Raw genomic sequence first — 13,132 nt, 5'->3', positions numbered from 1 at the left:
TTCTGTTTAGTGATAAAATAGTTTGTTGACTGACAATCTTAAATCTTCAAGTTGGTTATATTCTGTAAATTTGAGCTGTTATCGAGATCTTCTTTACTGTGTAGAGATGTCTCATGTTGATATGTAGACTGGCTTATCGATATCCCTAGTTCTCTATATATAGTTTAGCTTGTCAATATCTCCTCTTCTCCACATACAGTTTTGAATTATCGACATCTCCACTTCTCTACATGTAGTTTTGACTTGTCAATATCTCCACTTCTCTACATGCAGTTTTGACTTGTCGACATCTCCACTTCTCATCATGCAAATTTGACTTGTCGACATCTCCACTTCTCTACATGCATTTTTGACTTCTCTACAAGTAGAATGACATCTCTACAAGTGGAATGACTCATCTACAAGTATAATGACATCTCTGCAAGTAGAGTGACTTCTCTACAAGTTATTCCGACTTCTTGATAGAAATCTATGTACATCTTGATCTGTGACTTGTCAATATATGACTTTGAACATTTTTCCCACAATATTATTCAATTCCAAGCTTCTACACTTCTCTATGAGGCTTGATCATGCTTAATCTTCTTCCAGAGTTTATTCCTTAGTTTGATGGTTGTTCATATAAAAATCCTCTAGTCTAATCTCCTTAACACTTTTATAGACTCAATAAATACAATTACAAAATACAAGAAGATTATCATACAACTAAATTTTAGGGTTTTGAAGTGACTTAGTCTTGTTATGTAGAGGCATGTCTTGCACAACAATGGATTTTAAATAATTTATGGGATATATATATACATATATATATATATACATATATACATATATATATATATATATGTGTGTGTGTATGTGTATTAATTTAACCGAGTAATAAAAGTATTTAGAACTCACATTTACATCTTCCCTCTTTCATTAATTTTCTCAGGTTGTCATTGATAAGTTGTATTCCGTTCTTCATTTGTATTATGTAAATCTAGGTTGTTGGGAATATTTAACTACACGCCACAATGGTATATTTGTATTATCGGGTATTAACAAAAACATGCAAGCAACATATAACGAAATAAAATACGAAGACAAAACAAGATGTAACTAGAGATTGAATTGACAAAGAAATGAGAGAATCACTTATCTCTAATAGAAGCTTTAACAAATTCTGAAAGAGTAATCAACATCGGAGTCGCCTAACCCTCGAGAAGACTAATCAGTTCTTAAAGAGATTATTGCCCCACTTACATTGTGTTGGGTTGCAACAATATCACTTCCAAGATCAAACATCACAGAGCAATGTGTCCATAATCACATGTTTCTTAAAAATGACATGTACATCAGTTCATACAGAAAACCTATACACTGACACTGTAGGTATGTAGGACTAAAGAGAGAGAAGTAACAGTTAGGGTTTTCACAAAATAAGTCTCGTTTGTTCAGTACCCCTGTCTCAAATGTTAACCTTGTATTAATATAATACAAGCCAAAATATAACGAAGGATATGTCATTAATTAAAGTAAATATTCTGACTTAAATTGCATTTAATAGAATATTTCTCAGAATCAGAAATGTAGCAGCACATATCATAGTTTAGAGTTTGATCATTATACCAGCATTTAGTCAGCCATCAGCCAAAACTAATATACAGAAATATCAGTATTTAAAAAAAAATATTGATCGCATGCATATCAGCATTTAACAGCCATATGAGAGTTTGTTAAACTCTGATCAACAAATGTTGATATCCATATCAGTATTTATTCCAACCCTTCATCAAATACTGATATCCCATGTTATAGTTAAATATTGACTTAATATTTATATAAAATAATATACAAGTCATAAAATACTTTAATTAAAATACTAGTAAAATTACTCTCCCAGTGAGACATTCTACCAAAGCGCCCTTCGACCCAAACCGACTCGAGTCATGACGTGGCGTGGCCAGGAAAGGCGACACCGCGTGCGCGCGAGGCTCACACTACCACTATGCACAACCACATGCCTTAGTAGTTATATAGTACTCTTGCTCATAGTACTTTATAAAGCACACAACCTCTCTTTACAACATCAATGTGGGATAAACCTGCACAACCCATTTCAAGTTACTAACTTCAACTCAATTTCTTTATGGATTACACTAAGAAAATGTCTTAAATCCAAACATGAAAATTTAAACCCTCATAATAAGGAACAACCTCCAACAATTAGTTTTTGGTAATTGTTACACAATATTCTCAAGAAAAATAATATTCTTGAGAGCTGCTAGGTTATGATAATACTCGAGTACAGTACAAGAAACTGATCAATAGACATCACCTCATATACATCGCTGTTAATAATAACCGATGTTAAAAGTATTTTTAACATTGGTTCATTAAAAAATGATGTTAAAGGGAGTTTCAGACATTAGTTTTAAATAAAACCGATGTCTCGGCTCCTTCTAAAAACATACACTGACAGTTCCATTTGCAATAAAACAATTCCTCCACCAGATTTCTTTTATCCCCTCCCCCAAATTTTCTTTCTTTACAAGTCTCTCTCTCTCAGATGACACACACCCACATATAATCAAATTACACAAACCTCCTTCCTTCTTTTACATCCAAACTTTTCTCTCTGATATTGAAACCCTAGATCTAAAATAGTTCAATCGATTTCAATGACACATAATAAGCATAAATTATTATGTGTCATTGAAATTAGAAACAAGCCAGGGAAGCAAGTGCAATCTGAGTCTGGAGTTAGACAACTTTGTCTTCAATCTAAAGATGTGTTTATGCAATAGCCTAATTTGTTGGAACTTGAAGCACCCTCAAGATTTGTGGTATATTTTTGTGATTTGTTTTTGTATTTTTGTGAAATGGGTTGCTTGATTTTGGTTCTCGGTTGTTTTTTTAATGTGGGTTTTTTGTTGTTTTTGTATTTGGGGTGTCGAAATGTATATTGAACAATTTACTCGGTTCTTGTATATGTTTCTTCTTTTTTTGTGGTTGTTTTAGTTCCTTGTATGGTGAAGTATTATGTTACGAAGCTCTTTAGATTCAATTTACTGTATATTTTTGTTAATGGATTGTTGTGTAGTGAACCTGTTCTAAAACTTCATTCAGACCAGGTTCTTTGAAGATTTAAAATTACAGTATTTCATTTTAATATCTTCTTTGGAATGTTGTCTTACACTGTTACTTGTGTCCAATTGCTAAACATGGTAGATGATAACAATTGTAATCTTTGGTCTGGGAACTTTGGGCCTTTCTGTAAGTACAGGGATTTGTGCTACTTATTCTTCTTTGCTTGTCTAGAGTAAGCTAAATTTTGAAGCCTTACCAATAGTTCAACTATATTTTCTGAGAAGGTGGCCCAAGGAGCTAAAATAAGGGGAGCATCTCGCATAGTTGGTGTGGAAACTAATTCTGAGAAGAGCGTCAAAGGTAACATATCTGTTACTCCATATATCCTACATGCTCAAAAATAAATATATTGTCCAACAAATAATTTAGTCTACAAAAATTATGCTTCTAAGGTTTACGAACTGTTTACCAATCCCAAAGTGTAAAAGTTATTTTTATTAATAGATTCTGTAAAATGCAGTTAAGACATTGTTTGCAGAATAATGTATATAAACAAGATCTCATGGTTTAATCATATTTTTCCGGTGCAGCAAAAGCTTTTGGAGTTACAGACTTTATCAATTCAAATGACCATGATGAACCTATTCAACAGGTAATACTGCGTACAACCTTAATTTAGAAAGTTTTACAGCTCAACATGTACAGATGAGAATGTAAGAAGGTTTGTGTGTTGTAGAATTGAGGATGAAAGATGTGTTGAAGAAGCAAAATATGCGGTAAAATAGAATACCACCGTGCAAGTCATCATACACTATGTAAACTATGTACAGATGAGAATGTAAGAAGGTTTGATTGAGCTTAAATTTATCGTGGTAATTTTTAACCTTTGCCTCTGTTTGAAAGGAAATCCACATACACTATGTAAACTCGTCATCTAGCTAAACTTATATAAGATAATAAAACACGATACCTTCAGTTGAAGTTACAACAATCTTTCCATCTTTGTCCTGCTCAACTTCACTAACACTCATATTATCTATTTTATTGGTTTAAGTAAAACTGAGACATTGTTCCAATATTTTATTGGTTTGCATTAGCCACTTAACTGGACGAAGCAAAAATTTTCTTTTTAATTCAGCTAGAATTTAAGCAATAAGGGAAAAGCCTAGGCTCGAATTACATACCTTAGGTCAAACTGAGACGTTGTTCCAATATTTTACTGGTTTGCATTAGCCACTTAACTGGACGAAACAAAAAATTAACATGCATGATAAATTAGGGGTTGGTAAGAGCTAAATATAAATCAACATCAGGAACTTATACTAAAGCTATTTACTTAACAACTGTGTCATGTTCCCTGCACATTACTATAGACCAAACTGGAGTGGTTACTAAAGGTCCAGAACAGTTGCTCACAGTAGTCCCAAACTAAAAGTTTGCTTACAAAAGAATGTGTACGCTACAAGCATATAATGCAATTTCATTCGAAAATATTGGATAATCATTATCTTTCTACCTTTGAAGAACTGTTCTTCTCTTGTGATCGGATTGAAGATGGTTCTTGATCAACTGTATTTATTGGTGAAGAAGTTGCACGGATATGTACCAATTCTTCATTTTTTTTCTAATTATTTATGTGTACAGGGCCGGGGTTTGACTGTTACCCTTGGACTCCCAAAGTCAAATGCGGAAGTAAAAGTTCACTTTTTGGCATTCATGTTTGGAAAAACGTTGAAAAGTTCTATGCTTGGTGGATGGAAACCAAAATATGATATTCCATCATTGATTAAGATGTATCTAAATTAGGTAACTATAGAACCTGGATTCGTTGCTATTTGCATGACTAGTTTCCGGTAAATTGTTATAAAAGCATTTTCGTTTTATAGATTGTCCTTCTTCCTCCAAGGCATTTTGTATATCTTAATATTTGTTTAAGAAAGTATTCTGTTTGCGGATAATATCTCCACCGAGTATATTTTAAGATACTTCATTTTATCAAGATACTTCATTTTATCAGGCATCTTACTTTCTCTTTTTGATTCTCTAGTTTAAGACTTGAAAGAATTTATTTCATGATAACTTATCTATTCTTTGTTGGTTGCAGATTGCTATGACCCCTGGATCTGAATGGACAAGTCACAATAACCTTTGACATCTTCAAGTATGCAGATAGTGGAACATGACCCTGTCTAGGGTTTGATATGTAAACTAGCAGTTTTTTGTTAGCAATTTCTTGTCATTTTCAGAATTTAACAGTTGACATTTGAACCATTAAATGGCATAGATTTAAGAATTATGTTTTTAATTTCGTCAATGGGATGCTTTGTATTGTTTTGATAATAATAATCAAAGTTTTATTCATTTATATTTCATTGATTACTCTTGTTTTTATTTTTAGTATTTTTGGTGTATAATATATATATATTTATTTAATAGTTAAATTTGTAACCATATACATCGGTTAATGATTGATGTCTTATTATGTTTAATACATCGTTTCTATTTACAGAATCGTTGTTGTATATATATAATTGACATCATTTCTTGTTTTTCACATCAATTACTAACAAATGTCTTGGCATATCTAATACATCAGTTATCTATCTAGAAATGATGTATTATATGGTGTTTCACATCGGTCCAGAACCGATGTGAAAAACAGGAACCTTTTACTACACTCACGAAGGCATCGGTTTTTTGCATTTTTCACATTAGTGCGTAACCATTGTCTATTGATATTTTTCTTGTAGTGGTGTACACACCCAGAAGAATAACCTATTCTGTGTTGATATAACACACAACTACTAAATCAATTTCTATCAATTACAAGATATGTTACAATATGAATTATCTAGTTTTTATGCATATCTAATACTTCTCTAATGCTAGGGCTGTACAAATCAACATATTCTGATTTATCCTGTAATCCAGTCATATCCTGACAGTCTTCACCCTGAAGCAAATCCTGATTGCAGGCAGATCCTGACGCTTTAGCAAATTCTGACGAACATGACAGATAATGATTGACTTGACAGATCCTGATCCCAGCAATATCCTGATTTCTGACTTAGACATTTTCCAACAGAAAATAAATTGAGAATGTTCGACTCAGTAAACTTGTTTTGAGAATTATTTACTTATCAGGAGAATAATGCATAAATTTTTGTGGATATCTCTATCAGTTAATTATTGCACTTGTTCCTTATGAAAACTTACTAATTTAATGATAAATTATTAGTGTGCTTGTTGAGCATTCGTTGCTCACTTTTTATATGTTATCATGCTTTGAGCAGTTAATCACGAGGAAGAGAAAATAGTGCAAGCAAATAAAGTAAAAAGGGAAATACAAAGATGTGTGACACGCTGAGTGTTGGAAATATACTTTTGTCTAGACTATAAGTCTTGTAATGGAATAGTCTGTCACTTTATAACTCAAAATAGCACGTGTGTGCAATTCGTGACTTATGATATGTTCTTTTAATATAGTTGTATTATTATATATATCTAGCGTATTATGAAATTTGGGTGTTGGTTGTATTATGTTAGATAACAGGTAAATGTGACAATCCAAATTTGGGTCAATATAGAATGAATTTATGGCGTGGCGTTACAATAATATGACTTACTATGATGGAGGTAAGTTTAATAATATGACTTTATAACAATTTCCTTCTGAGGTATGTCGAGGCAGTTGTTTCATAAATAATGACTTTTTTTATTGTGATTTCACAAGAATTTTGTAAAAAATATGATGCTCAATTATGCCAATTAATATAAAAATGCATTTTCTATAATACGCAGTTTCTAGTACACAAGATTTAACGCATAAACACTCAGAAACAACAAACCATAAACCAGATTACAAACTATTCAAAAAATGAAAAAGAAAAAAGAAATTCTTGTTAACTTCTCTTCTTATTTGTAGTATAGAGTAGGTAAGCCATTACTACATCTAAAGTTTGGATATAGGAAGCAAGTTTAAGCAAGTTTGAATATAAACTTGGTTAATATTCTGCTTACATTAGAATTTTTCCTAGAATAAAACTAAATCAGACTATCTAATATTATTCTTTTGTTTGCTATTATCTCAATTTAAAAACCTATACACTTACTAGCATTAACAGAGTATTTATCATAATAATTTAGATTTAAAGTATACACATACAGTACTGTTCTAGATTGTAAGTTCTAAATCCTTAAATAAAAACCCAACAAAAATAAAATCAATACTAAGACAAGATAATAAATAGATAACAAAGATGATCAGTAATTCTTTCTGTACCATCCTGTTTATAACAAGACAAAAACTTATTGTACCTTTCTGTTTATAACAAGACAAACTCACAGATTAAAGCTAGAAGTTGAAATTCTATTCACCACTATCACTGATTAAAGATAAAATCTTATTCCATTGTTCTATCCTTAGTGTGATGGCCTCAACCCCGGGGTCAGGAGTTGACGTCACTAAACACAACAAACAGAAATATAAACTACAATATTATTATTATTACTAAACTATCACGACCCCAAACCAAGATCCGATCCAGGTTCAAGTATGATTCAAGCCACACATTATTACAAACCACTTATTCAAAAGTCCGACACACTAAACTTATTCATCAACTCATCAGACCGCACATGGTCTGATACTAACTACCTATGAGGAGCCGGGTCCTGAAGGGGCTGAGATACGGTTCTGCAAAGGTCTGGCTGGTCTTCTAGGCATCTACGATATATATATATATATATATATATATATATATATATATATATATATATATATATATAATAGGTTGCAAGGGTGAGCAAATCGCTCAGCAGTATCAATATATGAATATCAAGATAAAAACAGTAATGTAAACAGTTATAGGAATAGAGCTATAATTCAACATCAAATCCGAAATCTGTAAATCATTTCAAACAATAGTAAATAAAGAAACTGGATATCACCGACTAACATGCTTTTAACAAATAAACGTAGTTGTGTGCTGTGTCAATACCAGAGTCCAATATTAGCATGATATTCATATTTATTAATCAACTGTATCAATCACGTATTCCCTTACGGGAATCTCAAAGCCAAATCAGATACATAACGGATATGTGAAGACAGCTGATCAGGCGATCAACTGCCATCCCATACACCTGTTCCAAAACTCAGAGACTAGCTAGGTCTCTGACCTGCTGGACTAATCACTTATGTAATACGCGCAACTGAATTAGCCTCTTACGCCAACTCAATAGACCTACTTTGACCCTATGTATCCCATATCTGATCATTTTATCCAGTTATCGAAACACTTGTACCTATCTCATTTCAAAACCATTCATTTTAACAGCACACGTAAAACTAGTTCACAAATCATTTTCATTCGAGATAGGTACCTTTCAAAGTTACTTTTCCCCAAAACAGGTTTAAAATAATGATTTATAACTACAGGAGACACGTAACTTAAAACGTTTCTGTTCATTCACGAAATTAAAACAACAATCTATTCATACGTACTGAACCATAAAAGAATGGTCAGGGTACTTATCTTGCAATGCTTTCGGAAACCCTAAGTAGCTTTTACGCTGACTTCGGTCCTGGCGATACTCGAATGAGATCTACAGTAACTGAATACCCTAATTAGTTATACAGACACGCTTGATATCCTCGAATCATAATAACCTAATTCGATAACCCGACTCGTATAATAATTATACACATAATCACGTAATCCATATTCATACAAGGGTAAAATGTTTCATATTATAAAGTACGTTTCTCGTATTCAAAATAAATTTTTAGAAAATTTTGACAACAATTTTTCTGTTTATAAGCCTACCCATCGATCACAATCGACGTCCAAATTTCACAACAATTCACAATCCACAACTCGCAACACAATTTCCACAACTCCATAATCATTTACATTCGAAACCGATTATATGAATTATTTTATATATTTATAAAATTTAAGACTTAGATAATAATCATCACCGTTCACCATCGACTCGCCGAGGTTCATCGTCGATGACGGCGAAATTTTACGGGTACCCGATTAAATTTCAGATTTCCGACGTAAAATTTCACCAATTTCCTTCGAATTAAACTAATCACACTGAATTTATTTATATCATGAATAACAATCAAAATTCTTGCAATTAAATAAAATAATTAGAATTAAATTCAGATTAACCGAATTAATCCAGCCAACAACAACAATAGAACAACAGAGACACGGCCGCTGCACACGCGCGCGACACCAACACAACGCCACACGCCCTCACCGGAATCGGAGAAAGGAGGCGGTGATTGGAAAATAAAAAGAAGGCAACACAGAAGCTACAACTAATTGCACACCCATATACATATATATATATATATATATGTATTAGCATACAATAACATGGAGAACCAAAGCAACCGAGCACGACCACTCACCGGAAAATGAATCGGAATGAACACAACGGCGAAATAGAGAACAAAGGAGGAGAGAAACGGCGGAGAAGAAGAGAAAGAGAGAGACGAGATGAGATAATAAGAGAGACTGAGACAAGGGCGGGTACAGGGGCTGGGGGTGTAACACCCCCAGATCCGGGGTCGGGGATCCGGGTCGCCACGGTCTTTCTTTTCAAAATATCACTTAACTTAATTAATAATAAATAACCTCATGCTGTGACCCCACACTAACACACACAACAACACGTTATAGTCTCAGAGATGAAATTGAAATAAGTACAAGTCCTTGAATCCACAATTTAAAAGTTATAACAACCCAAAATGATTACTTGATAAGTTTACAGTTAATTACCATTATCTGCCACAAGTTATAACTATACATAATTGATTCCCAAAAGTAGAATGCCTGATCTACAAATAGATCTACCTCTGCAGCTATAGCAGCTACGATATCAACGGGAAGACGCGGGACGCTTCCCACGCGCTTGCGCTGGGTCTGCTTGAGTCTGGCCATCCTTCCTAACTGTTGTTGTGTGTTGAAGAAATGAAGCAAGAGTGAGCATTACAGCTCACAAGATAATATATAGTGTAAACAATAATGCAAGTATCTAAATGGATAACTTACTAGAATCCTTTATCAAGTGTAAGGTAATTACTTACTGGATATAAGCTTAAAGAAAGATGAAGTTACCAATTACTTCACTATACTTATACCATTTTTAGAAAACTACTTGAACTACCACTATTCAAAGTATAATAAGTTTCAAAAGTTTGTCCCATAGATGAGACCACAAGTTAAGACTTGAATAGATTCAATCTTTGAAATATTATTGAATGAAATGAAGTTACGAGGTACTTCATTAAGTCTCGATATATATCCACATATATCTCTTATAAATTTCCTGGAGACCTCTGTCATTTAAAGTATGACCAGAGTTTGTAATATCCAATGAATTTTGGAAAGAAAAGAATTTTGGCATAAACCCGATATCTTGCTGATCAAGCAAAGATACCAATAAGTAACCTTTTCTACTAGTAGATGGACGAATTCCCCACTGGTCATCACCCTGGCCGCAATAGGACCTTATGCTGGACTGCCACTCAGCCACTTACGTATTTGATGGACTCCCACTGAGCCACTTACACTTTCATGGACGCCCACTGAGCCCATGTTGCTTATGCCGACTCAATATATGGACTTACTTCCCGAACGTTGGGTAAATAATCAATTCATTTATCAAAACAGCAAACTTGTTGCGAATATAAATACACCACGGAGCCGGATACCTTAGGTTTTGAGCGAGTATTTAAATCCCCTTTGAAAGGAAGATCTTAAATATAAAAATGAGTTTTGGGATCCGCTCTAACTTTTAAAATCATTTTAAAGACTCGAAAATACTTTTAAGAATGTTTGGAGTAATGCTGATTTAATGACATAAATCAGTCCCGATATATTAGAAAATATCTGAATATTATTATTTAAATAATATTCCCATAAGGATAATCTCTATATAAATAATTTGAAGTAGAAGTTTTAAAATCATACCTGAAATGAATATTAAATAACCAAAGATATACTTATACGAAAGTACTATCTTTATTTGAATAATCGAAAATAAGTTTGATTATCGAAACATTATTCTTTAATAAAATAAAGAATATTATTTAGTAAATAATGGAGTCATAAGTCCTCGAATGAATATTCAAAGTAATATTCATTAAATAGAATAAACCTTATTCGATTAATAGTTTTGAAAACTATTTCTATATATATAAAAATATTTATATAATATACTCGGGAACATCGACTCCCGGTTTTAGAAAATGTTCGTCTTTGGGTCCCCTATACTAAGGGTATACGCAACTACTGCTTATCTCTAGCATAGGTATTATACAATTATAAGCATTGGAATCAACAGATAGATATCAAGATTACGAAACAGACATGCATATAAACCATATCAGCATGCTCCAATATATCACAAGATTTGCTAATTAACCATCATGCATCTATCACAAGATAATGCATATACATATATACATCACAACAACAGTATAACGGGTAGAAAACTTGCCTGAGCGACTGGGGGTGGTAAAAGTCCTGGGATGAGTCTGGTGACCTATAAACCACATATAAGTTGGAATTAAACCAAAGTCGCTTATGAATCTATACTTTAACCAATTAGACCCTAATGTTCGCTTTTGCGCTTAACGATTCACTTAAGTCACTCGAGTACCCTCGGCTCCACCATTTTTAATAAATTAACCATTAAGGGTTTTAAGGAGATTCTTTCGCGAGTACCCTACCAACCGCCCTATCCACTTTACATAATTGTTTTATACCCCAATTAGTCATTTAAGGTCCTTAACCAAGGTTTTAAAGTAAGGCGAGGGGTAATGGTTCGGTCGCGAAACGCCGTTAAAACGGTCGTTTCTCCTAAACTGTACATCGGATTCAAGCGAACCATATATCAAAACGAAGCTCGTAACATGAACTATCTAATCGTGGTAATCGTAAAAACTTAATAGTGAGTTCTCGGGTCCTGATGTTAAGAACAGCCCCAACAACTCAATATTTCCAATTTATACTACTTCTCAATCATGAACTAAGAGCTTACTTAAGTTTATTAACTAATCATCAAGATTTACAACTCCAAAAATATCACAAAACTAACCAATCTCTAAATATCCAATAATCATGCCTCTCATGAACTATACTACTCATAATAAGCTCTTAACATTCAATAACAATGCTAGGTTAAGGGATTATACCTTCCTTGTGAGTAGGAGTAAGTAATGAGCTTGAAACAACCTTGGAAAATCCTTACTAAAGCTTTATCTAAACAAAAACACAAGATCAAAATTTCAAGTTCTTGAAAAACACTATTCACTCTCTTCTTCCATGAATTATAGGAAGAGATTGTGAAGGAATTTGAAGCTTAAACTTATAGGATATCTATATCTATATCTATGTACAAGGATCTTTAGATAATTACCTCACTAATTAACAAAGCTTGGAACTTGGATTTGAGTTTTTTTCTTCCTTTGAAATGGACAAGGTCGAGAGCTTCTTGTTGGAAATGAAGGTCAACTTTGTGTTTTTGTGATTTGTGATTTGTTTTGTTGGTTGTTTTGCCTTTTGTTTTGCTTAATTACCTTTTATCCATGGTAAATTTTGTGTGGTTTATAATCAACCAACACTTCCTTCTCTTTGGTCATGCTTATGTCATCCTCCTATGTCATCTTCCCACACTTGTCCTCTTCTTGTTGGTGTGATGACATCATCATCATTAACCTCTTTGATTAACTCCTAATTACTTGGCTAATGACCACTGATCTGTATACGGTTCGCTTAACTTTCGTTCTCGTTTATCGTTTGAGGGATCATACCCGGGATCTTATTACTTGGGTTTCCTTAACCTGTCTCAATACATTATATTCCTTTTATGATCCTCTCTTATAATCCTTGAATTTAAATCATTTTTATCCTGTTACCTTATACTCAATTCTTTCGGTATCTGGTGGATTTTCGGGAAAAAATCAAAGTGTTCGAATTTGGATTCTGACGATCTTTACATACACTTATATACCATATAGAGTACTAATAAGATCTCAGAA

General features: G+C 33.1%; 1 long non-coding RNA gene across 1 annotated transcript; it reads left to right on the top strand.

Moving 5' to 3' along the window:
* Window positions 1-3,237: 3,237 nt before the first annotated feature.
* Window positions 3,238-3,689, top strand: LOC141684086 (uncharacterized). Its single transcript, XR_012560540.1, has 3 exons — window positions 3,238-3,255; window positions 3,354-3,429; window positions 3,660-3,689. It is a non-coding gene; the product is annotated as an uncharacterized LOC141684086 (long non-coding RNA).
* The last annotated feature ends 9,443 nt before the right edge of the window (window positions 3,690-13,132 follow it).

Source organism: Apium graveolens, chromosome 9, assembly GCF_009905375.1.
Source record: "Apium graveolens cultivar Ventura chromosome 9, ASM990537v1, whole genome shotgun sequence".
Taxonomy (NCBI): Eukaryota; Viridiplantae; Streptophyta; class Magnoliopsida; order Apiales; family Apiaceae; genus Apium; species Apium graveolens.
Note: the sequence above shows the minus strand (reverse complement) of the source record. Positions and strands in the feature narration are given on the sequence as shown.